This window comes from Vombatus ursinus, unplaced genomic scaffold, assembly GCF_900497805.2.
Source record: "Vombatus ursinus unplaced genomic scaffold, bare-nosed wombat genome assembly UNPS02014832.1, whole genome shotgun sequence".
Classification (NCBI taxonomy): Eukaryota; Metazoa; Chordata; class Mammalia; order Diprotodontia; family Vombatidae; genus Vombatus; species Vombatus ursinus.
Genome location: NW_020954610.1, coordinates 22,131,127 through 22,146,558, shown reverse-complemented (window position 1 = coordinate 22,146,558; position 15,432 = coordinate 22,131,127).

Sequence of the window (15,432 nt, the reverse complement as noted above, 5' to 3'; positions counted from 1 at the left end):
AGACTTCTCAACCCATGAATGCCAAAGACAACTTAGAAGGTCAGTAGGAAAAATCTGTGACTCCATTGAGAAAGAAGCTCATTCCCAGCACCAGTCCTGGTGAAGCCCCAGGGCAACAGCTGCTATCAGAGCTTCCAGCCAAGAGACTGAGGGGGAATCTAGTGGCTGTTCAGAGGGGAATTGCAGGGATCTCTTTGCTGGTGCTGAGGCAGGATTCTCTTGGTTTGTCTGTACTTGGATCTGGATCACAGTACTAGGTCATGGTCCTGGGGCAAGGAGGAGTGCTAGCATGGTGGAGCTTGTGATGGAGGTGAAGAGAGAATCCTTCTCACAGTTACAAGGCACAAAAGAGCACTTGTGGTCACTCATAGAGCAGAGCACAGGCCAGGAAAGGAGGAAACACCTCTCCTTTGATCATACCACCTTGGAAAAACTGAAAATTTGCAGGTCTCTAGAAATATCTCTGAAAACAGCTACTCAAGACCTTGGAAGCTTGGGACAGTACATTCTCCCCATTGGAAGCAGACCCTTCCTTAACAAAGAGTTTATAACTCAATTAATTGGCTGGAATCATGAGCAAACTGCACAAAAAAGGCAGATCATAGAATATTTCCTCGGTGACAAAGAAGATTGAAACATACAACAAAAGAAGACAACAAAGTCAAAATTCCTACATCCAAAGCCTCCAAGAAAATTATGAATTGGTCCCAGCTCATATAAAAGGTCAAAAAAGGATTTTGAGAAGCAAGTAAGAGAAGTAGAGGAAAAACTAGAAGAGAAATGAGAGTGATGCAAGAAAATCATGAAAAACAAGTCAACAGTTTGCTAAATGAGACCCAAAAAATACAGAAGGAAATAACAACTTAAAAAATAGCCTAACCCAAATGGCAAAAGAGGTCTAAAAAAGCAATGAGGAGAAGAATGCCTTAAAAAAAAAGAATTGGGCAAATGGAAAAGGAAGTCCAAAAGCTCACTGAAGAAAATACTTCCTTAAAAATTAGAATGGAGCAAATGGAGACTAGTGACTTCATGAGAAATCAAGACATTGTAAAACAAAACCAAAAGAATGAAATAATAGAAGACAATGTGAAATATCTCATTGGAAAAAAAAAACTGACCAGAAAAATTGATACAGGAGAGACAATTTTAAAATTATTGGATAATCTGAAAACCATAATCATAAAAAGAACCTAGACATCATCTTTCAAGAAATTATCAAAGAAAACTGCCCTGATTTTCTAGAACCAGAGGGCAAAACAGAAATCAAAAGAATCCACCAATCACCTCCTGAAAGAGATATCCAAAGGAAAACTCCTAGGAATATTGTAGCCAAATTCCAGAGTTCTCAGGTCAAGGAGAAAGTATTGCAAGCAGCCAGAAAGAAATAATTCAAGTATTGTGAAAACACAATCAGCATAACACAAGATTTATCAGCTGCTACATAAAGGGCCAGGGGGCTTCAAATATGATATTCTGGAGGTTAAAAAAGGTAGGATTACAACAAAAAAATCTCCTACCCATCAAAACTGAGTATAATCATTCAGGGGAAAAATGGATATTCAGCAAAATGGAGGACTTTCGAGCATTTTTGATGAAAAGACCAAAGCTAAATAGAAAATTTGACTTTCAAATAAAAGACTAAAGAGAAGCATGAAGAGGTAAAGAGGAAAAAGGAATCATAAAGGACTTATTAAGGTTGAACTGTTTATATTCCTGCATGGAAAGATGGTATTTGTAACTCATGAGACCTTTGTCAGTATTAGGGTAGTTGGAGGGAAAAATATATGTATGTAAATGTAGATAGACAGACAGACAGACAGATAGATAGATAGATAGATAGATAGATAGATAGATAGATAGATATACAGATAGATGGCACAGAGTGAGTTGAAGATGAAGGTGTCATATCTGGAGAATAAAATTAAGAGAGGATCATACTGGGATAAGGAGAAAGGAAGAGGTAGAATGAGGTAAATTATCTCACATAAAATAGACAAAAAAGGCTTTTACAGTGGAGGGGAAACGTGGGAAAGTGAGAGGGAATGAGTGAATCTTATTCTCATCAGATTTGCCTTAGGGAGGGAAAACACTCAACTGAGTATGGAAATATATCTTACCCTATGGGAAAATGGGGGGAGGGGGAACAAAGGAACAGGGGGATGATGGAGGGGAGGGCAGATTGGGGGAGGGGGTAATCAGAAGTAAATACTTCTAAGGAGGGACAGGGTCAAAAGAGAGAATAGAATACATGGTGAGTTGGATAGGATGAAGGGAAATATAGTTATTTTCAAAACATGACTACTATGGGAGTGTTTTGCATGACTATACATGTATAACCTGTATTGAGTTGCTTGCCTTCTTAATGAGGGTGGGTAGGGAGGGAGGAAGGGAGAAAATTTGGAACAAAGAGTTTTAAAAACAAATGTTAAAAATTGTTTTCACATGCAACTGGGAAATAAGATATACAGGCAATGCAGTATAGAAATCTATCCTGCCCTACAGGAAAATTTAAGGTGTAGGGGATGAGGGGGGGTGATAGAGGAAGGACAGATTAGGGGAAAGGTTATTCAGCATGCATTCCATCTTGGGGTGGAGGGAGGGAGGAGATGGGGAGAAAATTTGGAACTCAAAATTTTGTGGAAGTGAATGTTGTAAACTAAAAAATAATTTAAAAAAAGAAACACATCTGAGCCAAGTATAAAGGTTAAAAGCCAGAGAACCAGGAGAACATTATACATAGTAACAGCCACATTTTGGGATGACTGACTTTCATAGACTTGATTCTTCACAGAAATGCAAAAATTTAAGACAACTCCAAAAGATACATCCACACCCAGAGAAAAAATTATGGAGACTGAATGCAGATGGGAGCATAGGATTTGTTCTCTTTTCCCTTTGTTGGTTTTTCTTATTCTTTCATTCTTATGGGTCCTCTTATTAGTTCTAATTGTTCTTTACATCATGACTAATGGGAAAATATGTTTAACATGAATGTATATGTAGAGCCTGTATCAGATTTTACACTGTCTGGGGGATGGGAATTGGGGGGGGGAAGAAAATTTTAAACTCAAAATCTTATGGAAGTGAATGTTGAAAATTAAAAATAAATACATTAAATTAATAAAATGACTCCAAACAAATTCTGGAGTAGCATAAGCCACAAAAAGGAGTGAAACAAATTTTCCAGCCCAAGACAACTTGGAAGGTTGGCAGGAAAGGTCTGTTGCACCAGGCTGAAAGAGTGCAAGCTGTGCCAGACAAACCCTGCCCCAGCAAGTCAAGAGCAAGCCTTGGGAGACATTGAATAAGCAGTGGCAGTGGTTGCTCCCAGAACTCTCAGGTCACAGATGGTAAGGGGGTTGAACAACTGGCCAGAAGGTGATTACAGGGATCTTTCTTCCAGCACTGAAGCAAGACTCTGTTGTTTTGCTCAGACTTGGATCCAGGTCCCAGTTGTGCCTGGCAGTCCCAGGGAGAGAAGGAGCACTAGCATAGCAGAACATGTGGCAGCAGTAGATAGGGGACCCTCTTCATAGTTTCAGGACAGGGCAGCTCACAGATTAGAACACTGAGCAGGAGAATAGTAAACACCTTTCCTTAGATCACACTACCTAAGAAGAACTGAAAACTTGTAAGTTTTCAGTCCCTAGAAGTATCTCTGAAAATAGCTGCACAAAACCCCTGAAACATGGGGCAGAATGCCCTCTACCATGGAAGTAGAGTCCTACTTTAAGAAAGAGTTAAAAGTCAACTAATAAGCTGGAGAAATGATCGAAAAATAGAAAAAAAATACTCTGACTATTGAAAGTTACTATGGTGATGAGAAAGATCAAAACATACACTCAGAAGATGACCACAAAGTGAAAGTTTCTACATCTAAATCCTTCAAGAAAAATATGAATTGGTCTCAGGAATTTGAAGAGCTCAAAATGGATTTTGAATATCAAGTAAGAGAGACAGAGGGAAAACTGGAAAGGGAAAAGAGGGTGATGCAAGAAAATCATGAAAAATGACTCAACAGCTTGCTTAAGGAGATACAAAAAATAATGAAGGAAATAACACCTTAAAAACAGACTAGGCTTTATGGAAAAAGAGGCCCAAAAAGGTAAAGAGGAGAAGAGTGCCTTAAAAAGCAGATTTGGCTAAATGGAAAAGGAGGTCTAAAAGCTCACTGAAGAAAATAATTCCTTAAAATTAGAATGGAGCAAATAGAAGTGAATGACTTTATGAGAAACCAAGAAACAATAAAACAAAACCAAAAGAATGAAAAAAAAAAACAGAAAATGATGTGAAATATCTCATTGGAAAAACAATTGAGCTGGAAATATATTAAGGAGAGATAAGTTATAAATTATTGGACTACCTGAAAGGCATGGTAAAAAATTGAACCTGGACATTATCTTTCCAGAAATTATTAAGGATAACTGCCCCAATATTCTAGAACCAGAGGGTAAAATAGAAATCAACAGAATCCACTGATCACCTGTTCAAAGAGATGGCAAAATAAAAACTGCCAGTAATGTTATAGCCAAATTTCAGAGTTCCCAGGTCAAGGAGAAAATATTGCAAGCAGCCAGAAAGAAATAATGCAAGTATGGTGGAGCCATATTCAGGATAACACAAGATTTAGCAGCTTGTACATGAAAGGATTGGAGGACTTGTGATATGATATTCTGAAGAGCAAAAGAGGTAGTATTACAACCAAGAATCAACTACCCTGCAAAACTGAGTATAATCCTTCAGGAGAAAAAAATGGTCATTCAATGCAGTAGAAGACTTTCAAGCATTCTTGATAAAAAGACCAGATCTGAATAGAAAATTTGACTTTCAAATACAAAACTCAAGAGAAGATTCAAAAGGTAAAGGGGAAACAAAAATCATAATGGACCTAATAAGTTTAAACTGTTTACATTCATATATGGGCAGATAATATTTGTAACTCATAAGACCTTTCTCATTTTCAGGGTAGTTAGAAAGAGTATATATAGACAGAGGGCACAGGTGTGAGTGAAATATGAAGGGATGGTATCTACAAAAACAAAATTAAGGTGTGAGAAAGGAATGCACTGGGAGAAAGGGAGAGGTATAATGGGGTAAATTATCTCACATAAATCAGTCATGAAAAACTTTTATAATGGAGGAGAAGGGGGAGAAGAGTGCAAGTGTATGAACCTTACTCTCATCAGAATTGACTCAAAAAAGTTAACACACTCAATCACATATCAAAATCTTTCTTTCTCACTTGTATGGACTGATGCTGAGTGAAGTGAACAGAATCATAAGAACATTGTACAAAGTAACAGCTACATTGTGTGATGGCTAACATTGATAGACTTGGTTCTTCTCAGCAACACAAGAATCTAAGACATCTCCAAAAGTCTCATGATGGAAAATGCTATCCACATCCAGAGAAAACTGTGATAGAAGCATACTATTTGCTCTTTTTTCTTCTGTTTTGTTTTATTCCTTCTTTCTTATGATTCTTCCTATAGGTTCTAATTCTTCTTTAAAACATGACTAATGTGAAAATATGTTTAATAGGAATGTATATGTAGAGCCTATATCAGATTGTGCACCATCTTGAGGAGGGAGGTGAAGAGTGAGGGGGAGAAAAAGTTAAAACTCAAAAGTAAGCATATTAATCAATGAATTTATATGTAGACAAGTAATAAATTGATAGACTGATAGATCAAAAGGGATGATAGATGATAGATAAAAGAAAAATTTTCTATACAAACTTCTATTTATCAGTGTCTTTCCTTATATGTCCTTTACAGTTAATTTGAGTATTTATAATAGACAAAAAAATTTATTTGTTCAAAGACATTCTTTTTTTTTTTATGCTTCAATCTGTATTCAGACACCACCAGTTTTTTCTCTGGGAATGAATAGCATTTTTCATCAGAAGTCCTTCAGAATTGTCTTGGATCTTTGTATTGCTGAGAATAGCTAAGTCATTCATAGCTGATCATCTTATAATATTCATGTTGTTTTGTATACAGTATATTTCATTTTACATCAGCCCATGGAAGTCTTTCCAGGTGTTTTTTTTTTTCAGAGAGTATCCTGCTTATGATTTCTTATAGCAGAATATTATTCCATTATAATCACATAGCAATACTTGTTCAGCTATTCCTCCATTGATGGATTCCCTCTCAAATCCTAATTTTTATCCCCAGAAATGTGCTGCTATAAATACTTTTGTACATATAGGTCCTTTTCCTTCCTTAAAGGAAATAAACTTACTTCTTTTTTCATATATGTTATTTAATTGTTTGTTAATCCATTTGTTTTCCCTTATTTATTTAGTAAATTACTTACTTCCTTTCACTTATTCATTTGTTTGGTAGTTTGGTGGTGACTGCTGCCTTTATTGCTGTTTTGAGTTAGTGTTCCTGTTTCTCCCAGGATAAAAATTCAATGGCCACTCACACCCCTAATATCACTACTGATCTGCACAGACTTCCCTTGATATTCTTGGTATCCTCCAAATGATACTTGTTATTATTTTTCCTAACTCTGTAATGTATTCCTTTGGTACTTTAATTTGCATGATGTTTAAGAAGTAAAATAATTAAGATCTTTTTACACTTAAGAATATATATATTTTAATCACATATGAAGATAGTTTTCAACATTCATTTTTGTAAGATTTTTGAGTTCTGAATTTTTTGTCCTCTCACTTCCCCAAACAGTAAGCAATCTGATATAGGTTACACACTTACAATCATGTTAAACATATTTCCACATTAGTTATGGTGTGAATGAAGAATCAAAACAGAAGGGAAAAACAATGAGAAAGAAAAAAAAAACAAAGTGAAAATAGTATGCTTAGATCTGCATTCAAACTCCATAGTTCTTTCTCTGCATACAGAGAGCATTTTCAATGATGAGTCTTTTGGAACTGTCTTGGATCACTGAAATGCTGAAAAGAGTCTATCAGAACAGGCATCATATCAGAAGAGATTATAGTTGATCATCACACAATGTTGCTGTTGTTGTGTACAATGTTCTCCTGGTTTTGTTCATTTCACTCAGCATTTAAATGAGATATTATTATAATTATTAAATATTATTATTATGTTCCCTCACCCTATTCAAAGCAATATTTCTCCAGCTATTTAAATCTGTCATTACCTATATAAACAGGATTATATAATTTTGTTCTTATAGTTGCTGTAGGTGTCTTGGCAGGTAGGCTTATCTAGTTTCAATTACAGCAAAAATGTCAAGATTGGTATGATTTGGGTTCTCTTGTACTATAACCCTTCTATGGTCACTACATAATGACATCACATTTAGAGTTCTGACCTTTAAGTTGTTTATAGATGGTCTAAAACTTATGGGTCTTACTCATTTCTATATCGTACAATGGAACATCAGTATGAGCCTTCTAATGGAAAGGAGGATTAATAAATATTTAAATAATAAAAAAATTCTATTTTAGCAAGGACTGTCCAACTCTTCACTCAAAATATTCTGATGAAACCTTACCAATTAATTCTCCTTTTAAAAGTAAATATCAGGGGCAGCTAGGTGATGCAGTGGATAGAGCACAGGCCCTGGAGTCAAGAGTACCTGAGTTCAAATCCGGCCTCAGGCACTCAACAGTTACTAGCTGTGTGACCCTGGGCAAGTCACTTAACCCCAATTGCCTCATCCAAAAAAAATAAAAGTAAATATCAAATGAGTGAAAGAAATATAAACAATATTGAATGGTTGGGTGAAAGTATATCATGTAAACAGTTTCACATTTTGTACAGTTTTATTAAGCCTGGGGATTGGTAGTGTATTAAAACATTCACCAATTAATTAGTTTTAACAGGTTAGTAAAATATATTTTAGGGTATAAACCACAATCATTATAGAAGTATACTCACTTAGGTACAATAGAATCAACATGGTATAGTAGATTACTAACCTCAATGTAAAAATCCATCTATGAAACATACGGGCTATGTTATCTTGTGTAAATCACCTAGCTTTTCTATACCCCAGGCAAACATTCAATGTTGTAAAATTCAGAAGTACTGAAATGATTGGCTTACAGAGAATTTCCTTACCAAGAGTGATTTAGACCATTTAATTCATAGGTCCAATGCATAAAGTAAAATAAAAAAAACAAACCAAAACTTGACTACAAACTTTGAATAATATACTGTTATGGAATTAGAAACTGAGTACTTTACACAGTGGTATCAAACTCAAATAGAAAAAGGGCTACTAAACTATGAGTGAAGAGTTCTGGAGGATACATAGTGATTTAGACAAACATAGATTAGCATTAGTTATATTTTATTGTATTTTTATTTATTTTGCTAAATATTTCCCCATTGCATTTTAACCTTGTTCAAGAAGACTCTGGAAAGTTAGCCAATGGGTTGCATGTTTGACACCTCTGCTCTAGGTTACAATAACCTCTTGCTATAGCAATATACTTTCTATTTGCATATCATTATTATGAATAAATTAGAAAAACAAAACATTGTCATTGTACTTTGTTAAAGTTCGTCCTTAAATCCCTTCCAAATAAAGAGGAAATATACCTTTCTCCAAATGCATGGAATTAAATTAAAAACTGAAAAGTGGAATAGGCATGAGGTTTTCCTGGATTTGATTAGTTTGAAGTATTTAAACTTGACCATTTAGTGTTTTTTTTTAAATTCACTTTTCTTTCCTGGCATCTTCTCTTAGTCTTAGACTTCATTATCACTTTGAGTCCAATCACATGGAGATCCAGAGATCCTTTCTGATGCTTTTCTAATGAGGTTAGTTAGCATCTTAATAGCTGTTAGGGAGACAATGTTCTACAACTATTTTTATATCAAATATGGACAGAGTGGAGGCTTTATTAATTGAAAGTTGATAATGAGTGCTCTGCTACTGAGTCATATTTCATAGGAGTTAAGTCAGATCAATTAAACCCATTGTCGCTACTCAACTAGAATCTTTGGTATGTTGTTTTTGATACTGACCCATTTTTAACTTTTATAATCAGATGGTTAGATTGGCATGTAATGCTTGAATGAGAAAATTAATATCCTTTCTAGAAGATAAAATATTAATTTGCCTTTCTATTATGGCCTACTTTTTTTTCTAATTCATACTTACAATCAATATTTACATACATTTTGTTTTTGCTATGTTTAATAGATGGAGGATTAGGTTTCATCATCAAGCACCTATTTGTTCAGCATTTAAAACATATCTCCTGAAAATCATAATAATACACACAAATACACATGCATATATGCCATGCTATATTATGCTATGCTATATTATGTACTGTACTATACTATGGCATATTATGTCATGCCATGTTATACTATGTCATTCTGGGCTATGTTATGATATGCTTTACTCTGCCCTACTATAACCATACCATGCAATGTCATGTCATACCATGACATGCTATACTATGTCATACACTATTTTATCATACTATAATGGATTACATTGGACTTCTACACAAACAATTCACTGTAATTTTCAAATCTTTCCTGAATGATTAATATGTGCCAGTTTCAATGAACAGCTATAAAACCAGTTGAAAAATAAGCATAGCCTCACGACATTCTCAACTTGACAGAAATCCTGAAGCAGCCTAAATGCAATGTATGCATCTGCTGTCTCTGCTTCTATTTCTTATTTGGTCCATTTGTATGAAATAAATGTTTACAGTGGATCCCAGAGTGTATTTGATGGAAAAGTTTCTTAAATATGGAGAAAGCAAGAGAAAAGTTGCAAGCCAAATACCATTCTTGTTAGACTGATTTTTACAACTATTTTTATGTTATCCTTGTGTTAAATGTAGCCTACCTTTTGAAGATGAATATTTTGACACATTATTTAAATGATGTTCTAACTATATATAGCTACAACTAATTGACTTGCAAATTATTTTTCATCCTTTGATAAAATCTTATACCACTGGGAAAGATAATATGATTTTGAAAAACTTCTCTTTCTTGTATTTTTGGGAACTGATTAGGTTCAGACTATGTGCCTGATCAATATTCTTTGATGTGAGGTAAAAGGAGTCATTCTACCAGGGAAGGGTCAAAGACATTTGTCACACTGGGGAAGGAAGAAAGCAAATGTTAAAAACTTTGCAACAGCCTCCATAAATTCATGTTTAATGTATCACCTACATCTCTTATTGGGCTATCTCAGCATTCTTTGCAGTTACCTAACAGTTCATTATTTTACAAATTCTCCAAAAATTCTGATATAAAGCATTTAACCATATCTGAATGCTTTAAAATAATTCCACAGAAAACAACTCCATGGAATCATCCAAATGACCGTAATAGGATCATCTCAAAAGTAAAATAGTCAAATTTAAATTGTATATGTATATATTTACACATACATACACATTTATACATCCATATTATATATATACATACATACATATAAACACATATATGTATATATACATATATGTGTATATATATATATAGAGAGAGAGAGAGATGCATCCTGTGAAACTAGTAGGCCCCTCTCCAGAATAGTATTTTTTGTTTCTAATTCTCTTTATTTTCATTTTTATATTGTGTTTATTTCATTAAATATTTCCAAATTACCTGTAAACAATTTAACATTTTTGAAAACTTTGAATTTCACATTCTTTGTCTTTCTCATGCTCCTCCTCCACCAATTGAGAAGGTAAGTAATATGATATTGATTATACATATGAAGTCATGTAAAACATATTTCCATCTAAGACCTGGAAAAAAAAAGAAAGAAAAATGAAAAAAGCAAGAAAAAAGTATGTTTCAATTTGCACTCAGAATTCATCTATTCTCTCTGGAGTTCAAAAACATTTTGTCTTAATCAAACCAACTGTGTCTTTCACACTTGATCATCCTTGCAATGTTGCTACAATATTCTCCTGGCTCTGCTCACTCTGCTTTTCCTCAGTTCATATAAGTATCACAATTGAATTTTTAAAAAAACAGTAAAAGGAGGCAAATGACCAAGCAAGATACCATTTATTTCACACACACACACACACACACACACACACACACACGGACTAATAAAATTCAGGCTGTCTATTCTATTACATAAAGAATCCAAATGCCTTCTTAATCTTTTTGCTTTTTCCTGTGTTGATTGTTAGACCATTTTATTTTGAGTTGCAGTGAATCTTATTGAGGAGAATCTATAGTGATTTAGGACTTGATAAAATCAAAATTACAAAATAAATTAGAAATCAAAATTTACAAACAGAAGCATCAGGAGAACATCACCAAGAAGAATTTTTTTTTGCTCTAAATCACTATTGATCATAAAAATGCAAATCACAACAACTTTGAGGTATGACATCATACCTGTCAGATTGGCCAACATGACAAAACAGGAAAATGATAAATGTTGGAGAAGATGTGGTAAAATTGGAGCACTAATGCATTGTTGGTGGAGTTGTGAACTGATCAAACCATTTTGGAGAGCAATTAGGAACAATGTCCAAAGGGCTATGGGTATAACTTTAGACCCAGCAATAGCACTTCTGGGGCTGTACCCCAAAGAGATCATAAAAATGGGAAAAAGACCCACATGTGCAAAAATATTTATAGCAGCTCTTTCTATGGTGGCAGAGAATTGAAAATTGAGGGGATGCCCATCAAATGGAGAATGGCTGAACAAGTTGTGGTATATGAATGTAATGGAATACTATTGCCCTATAAGAAATGATGAGCAAATGGACTTCACAGAAACCTGGTAAGACTTGTATGGACCAATGCTGAGTGAAGCGAGAAGAACAGGAGAACTTGTACACAGTAACAGCCATGTTGTGCAATGACTAACTTTGATAGACTTAGCTCTTTTCAACAATGCAAAGATCTAAGACATCTCCAAATCCTCATGATGGAAAATGTGATCCACAACCAGAGAAAGAACTATGGATTCTGAATGCAGATTGAAGCGTACTATTTGCTCTTTTTTTCTTCTGTTTTGTTTTGTTTCTTCTTTTTGTGGTTGCTTCTATGAGTTCTAATTCTTCTTTACAACATGACTAATGTGGAAATATGTTCAATAGGAATACATGTGTAGAGCCTATATCAGATTGCATGTCGTTTTGGGGAGGGAGGCAGGGAGGGAGTGGGAGAAAATTTAAAACTCAAAAGCTTATGGAAGTGAAAGCTGAAAACTAAAAATAAATTAATTAATTTTTTAAAAAAAGGAATTTTTCTTTTGGATTTTATGCTGAATATACAACATCAGAGGAGTTAAATACAGAGCTTTGCAACACTTCCTTGCATAGCCTTGAACCAGATTAAAATGTAATTGGAAAATATTTAGCAAAATAAATGAAAATATATTAGAACATAGATAATGTTTATGTGATTTTCTAAGTCAATATGCGACCTGCAGAGATCCTTAGGTACAATTTAGTGGCCTCAGTTTCCATTTGTGTTTGATGCCATTACCCTATATGACACTGCTAATGTCTTTAATGAACATCTCCCTGTATTGTGTTTCACTTGATTAAGTATTATGAACAAGAAAATAATCAATAAGTATCAATATTTATATCTACAAAGGACAGAAAAAAAAGTTTTGTGTGAAACTGAATTGGTTACATAGAGCATTTTAAAATAAATATTATATATATATGTGTATATATATATATATGTTCAATGTTACAGAATATAAAATAAAGATACCATTTATTATCAGGGGCATGTTACCTGTCAATAAATGGGTCCATGACTTGCCTCCATTTATGGCAAAGACCCTGAGCAACAGGACTGTTCCCCTCAAAAATGGTCTGGGGAGTACAGAACAAAGAACAGAGCAGAGTATATGACATCCTAGGATTAAGGGCAAAATGATTGATTACAAAACTGGGGCACAAAGAAAAAATGATGGGTTGGAAGTTTGGTAATAAGAGCTAACAAACAACAACTCCCTTCTTTTCCCAAGAGGCTAAGAGGGGCTTTTTATTTGAATCCAAGTGCAAGAAGGTGGCCCATTCTTTTAGACAGCTGACCAGACATCCTTGAAAGATAACTTGGTGGTGTAAAGCTATCAGGCCCAAGTTCCTTTCTGTTTCCCCACATTCTCAAAGGTCAATTGAATTTCTTGAGACAAGAAAGATGGATTTTTAAATTTAACCCATTACAAGCCAGCTGAACACTGAACTAAGTTCAGAGACAAAGAACTATGACTTATGCAGTTATAGAACAAAAGCAGTTACATGGAAAAGTCAATCAATTGTAAATATCCTCAAGAAGAAATGATACAGATGAACTTCAATCTTTTCATTAGTATTCTCAGTTTTTCAAGAATAATATTTTAAATATACAAAATAAAATACATAGGATTACTAAGGAAACTGATTATATTAAAATAAAATTATCAAACTAAGTGAAAAAAGTTAACAAATCTTTTAAATACCTATGATTTAGACTATATTTATTTTGCAGACTTGACTGATTAATTTACTCAGAATTTTCTTGATTACATCTTATTTGTATATTCATTTCAAGGCCTCAGTCTCATTTATAATTATCAATTATCTCTAAGATTCTGTTCCACCTTTAACATTGTGTGTGTGTGTGTGTGTGTGTCTGTGTGTCTGTGTGTGTGTTGACAGGGGAGGGTAGAGGGGCATCACAGTATATTACATTTCAAGATTGTAAATAATGATGCCTCATTTAAATTCTAGGTAATTTTGTGGAAAGTTACTTCTACAATTTGTCTAAGCATTTGATTTCTCCTGGAGAAATGATTTTTGTTATTTTAGTACAGCCATGGGTTAATTACTTGAAGTTGCTTTGGTAATTCACTTGAAATACAGATTTTGTTTGTTTTGTTTTTCCATCCTGCTTCCATCACTAAATTTTCTGAATGATAGTTTTACTTTTTTGTCCCACCTATTATGTATGGGAAACTAAAAATGATATTTATTTGTTTGTTCATTCATAGTTGAACTGTCTACCAGTGACAGATATTTTTAAATATTTAAAAATACTTTATGTGGCCCATGTGATCAAATTATGGCTACCACAATTGTTGTATAATAATAATAATAATAAAATATGTGATTCACTATCCATTATTTTAAAATTTTTGTTGTTTGAGATTTAATTTGAGTTGGCATATAATTTTTCATGCTCCTTTCCATTTGTAGTTTTCTGTGTCATAAAATCTTACAAATGGAAAGAAACTTAGAGATTATTTAGTCCAACGTTATCATTTTACCTGTGAGATTGAAGCTTGGATTGACTTGTCTGAAGTGAGAAAAGTAGTATTGGAAAATAATGGGATTCAAATCCACATCCTCTTTTTCAAAATTTAACACTCCCTTTACTCTTAAATAATGCTGTGTTAGAAACAATTCACATTACATCCTAAAACTTATCTCCCAACTCATTGAATATGATCTATATTGCTGAATGGAATTGCCACACAAGAAGTCCTCCATGATTATAAAATTAGACAACTTTCATAAATTTATGAAATTCCTTTTTTAACATGAAATATGCATTGAAGTCCCTCTAAATTTAAGCAAATCACTGTGAAAATGTTGTATAATGTTGTGTACGATATGAAGTCACTGAATACTTTTGGGAGAAGAGTGATACTATTAGATCTATGCATAAAAAGATTATTCAAAAAAAAGCAAGAATGATGCATTAGAGGTGTCAGAGAGTACAAGCAGGAAACAACATTAAGAAGCCATTGCAAAAGCCTAGGCTGATAGTAATCATAGCTTCAACCAGGGGGATGGCAGTGAAAACTGAGAAAGTTTGAGTAAAAATATGCTACAGAAGTGAAAATAACAGTATGTGATAGAGAGGTATCTTGTAGTAGAAAATGGTGTATCCTATAACTACTCCAGTAATTCTTGGAATAACTACAAGCACGATAATGGATCTATTCCCTGGTACAGTTTAACAAAAGATATCTGCCATAAGTGGGACAGTGCAGAGCTGAGAAGAAATGTGGTATATTTATTTATTTGTCTCAAATACTGTGTCACAGGGTGCTATTTGTGACTCAGTATTCTGACATATTGTAGGAATACCTATGTTAACTATTGCTTAAGCATTATCAATGTCAGCTATGAGTTTTTTGTGTCTTTTAACTTTTTCTTTGGGTATAAGAAAAAATAACTTTCAATATCTGATTTGAGTTGTACATTTATAATTTTTTATTTTACATTTTGTGAAGACATTAGAAATAAGTCAAAAACAAAGATAAAAGCAATTGTTACACCAGAAGCCAGTGAAAGTATATAACAAAAAGGGATCTATCCCCTCTTACTAGTGGTAAGGCTTCCCTTGGACTTAATGCAGTAGAGAGCAATGGGACCCCACAGTGGAAACGGGAAATGGTTAAGTGTTCCATACCCTGCCCAGCAGATGAATAGCTCTCTCTCTCTCTCTCTCTCTCTCTCTCTCTCTCTCTCTCTCTCTC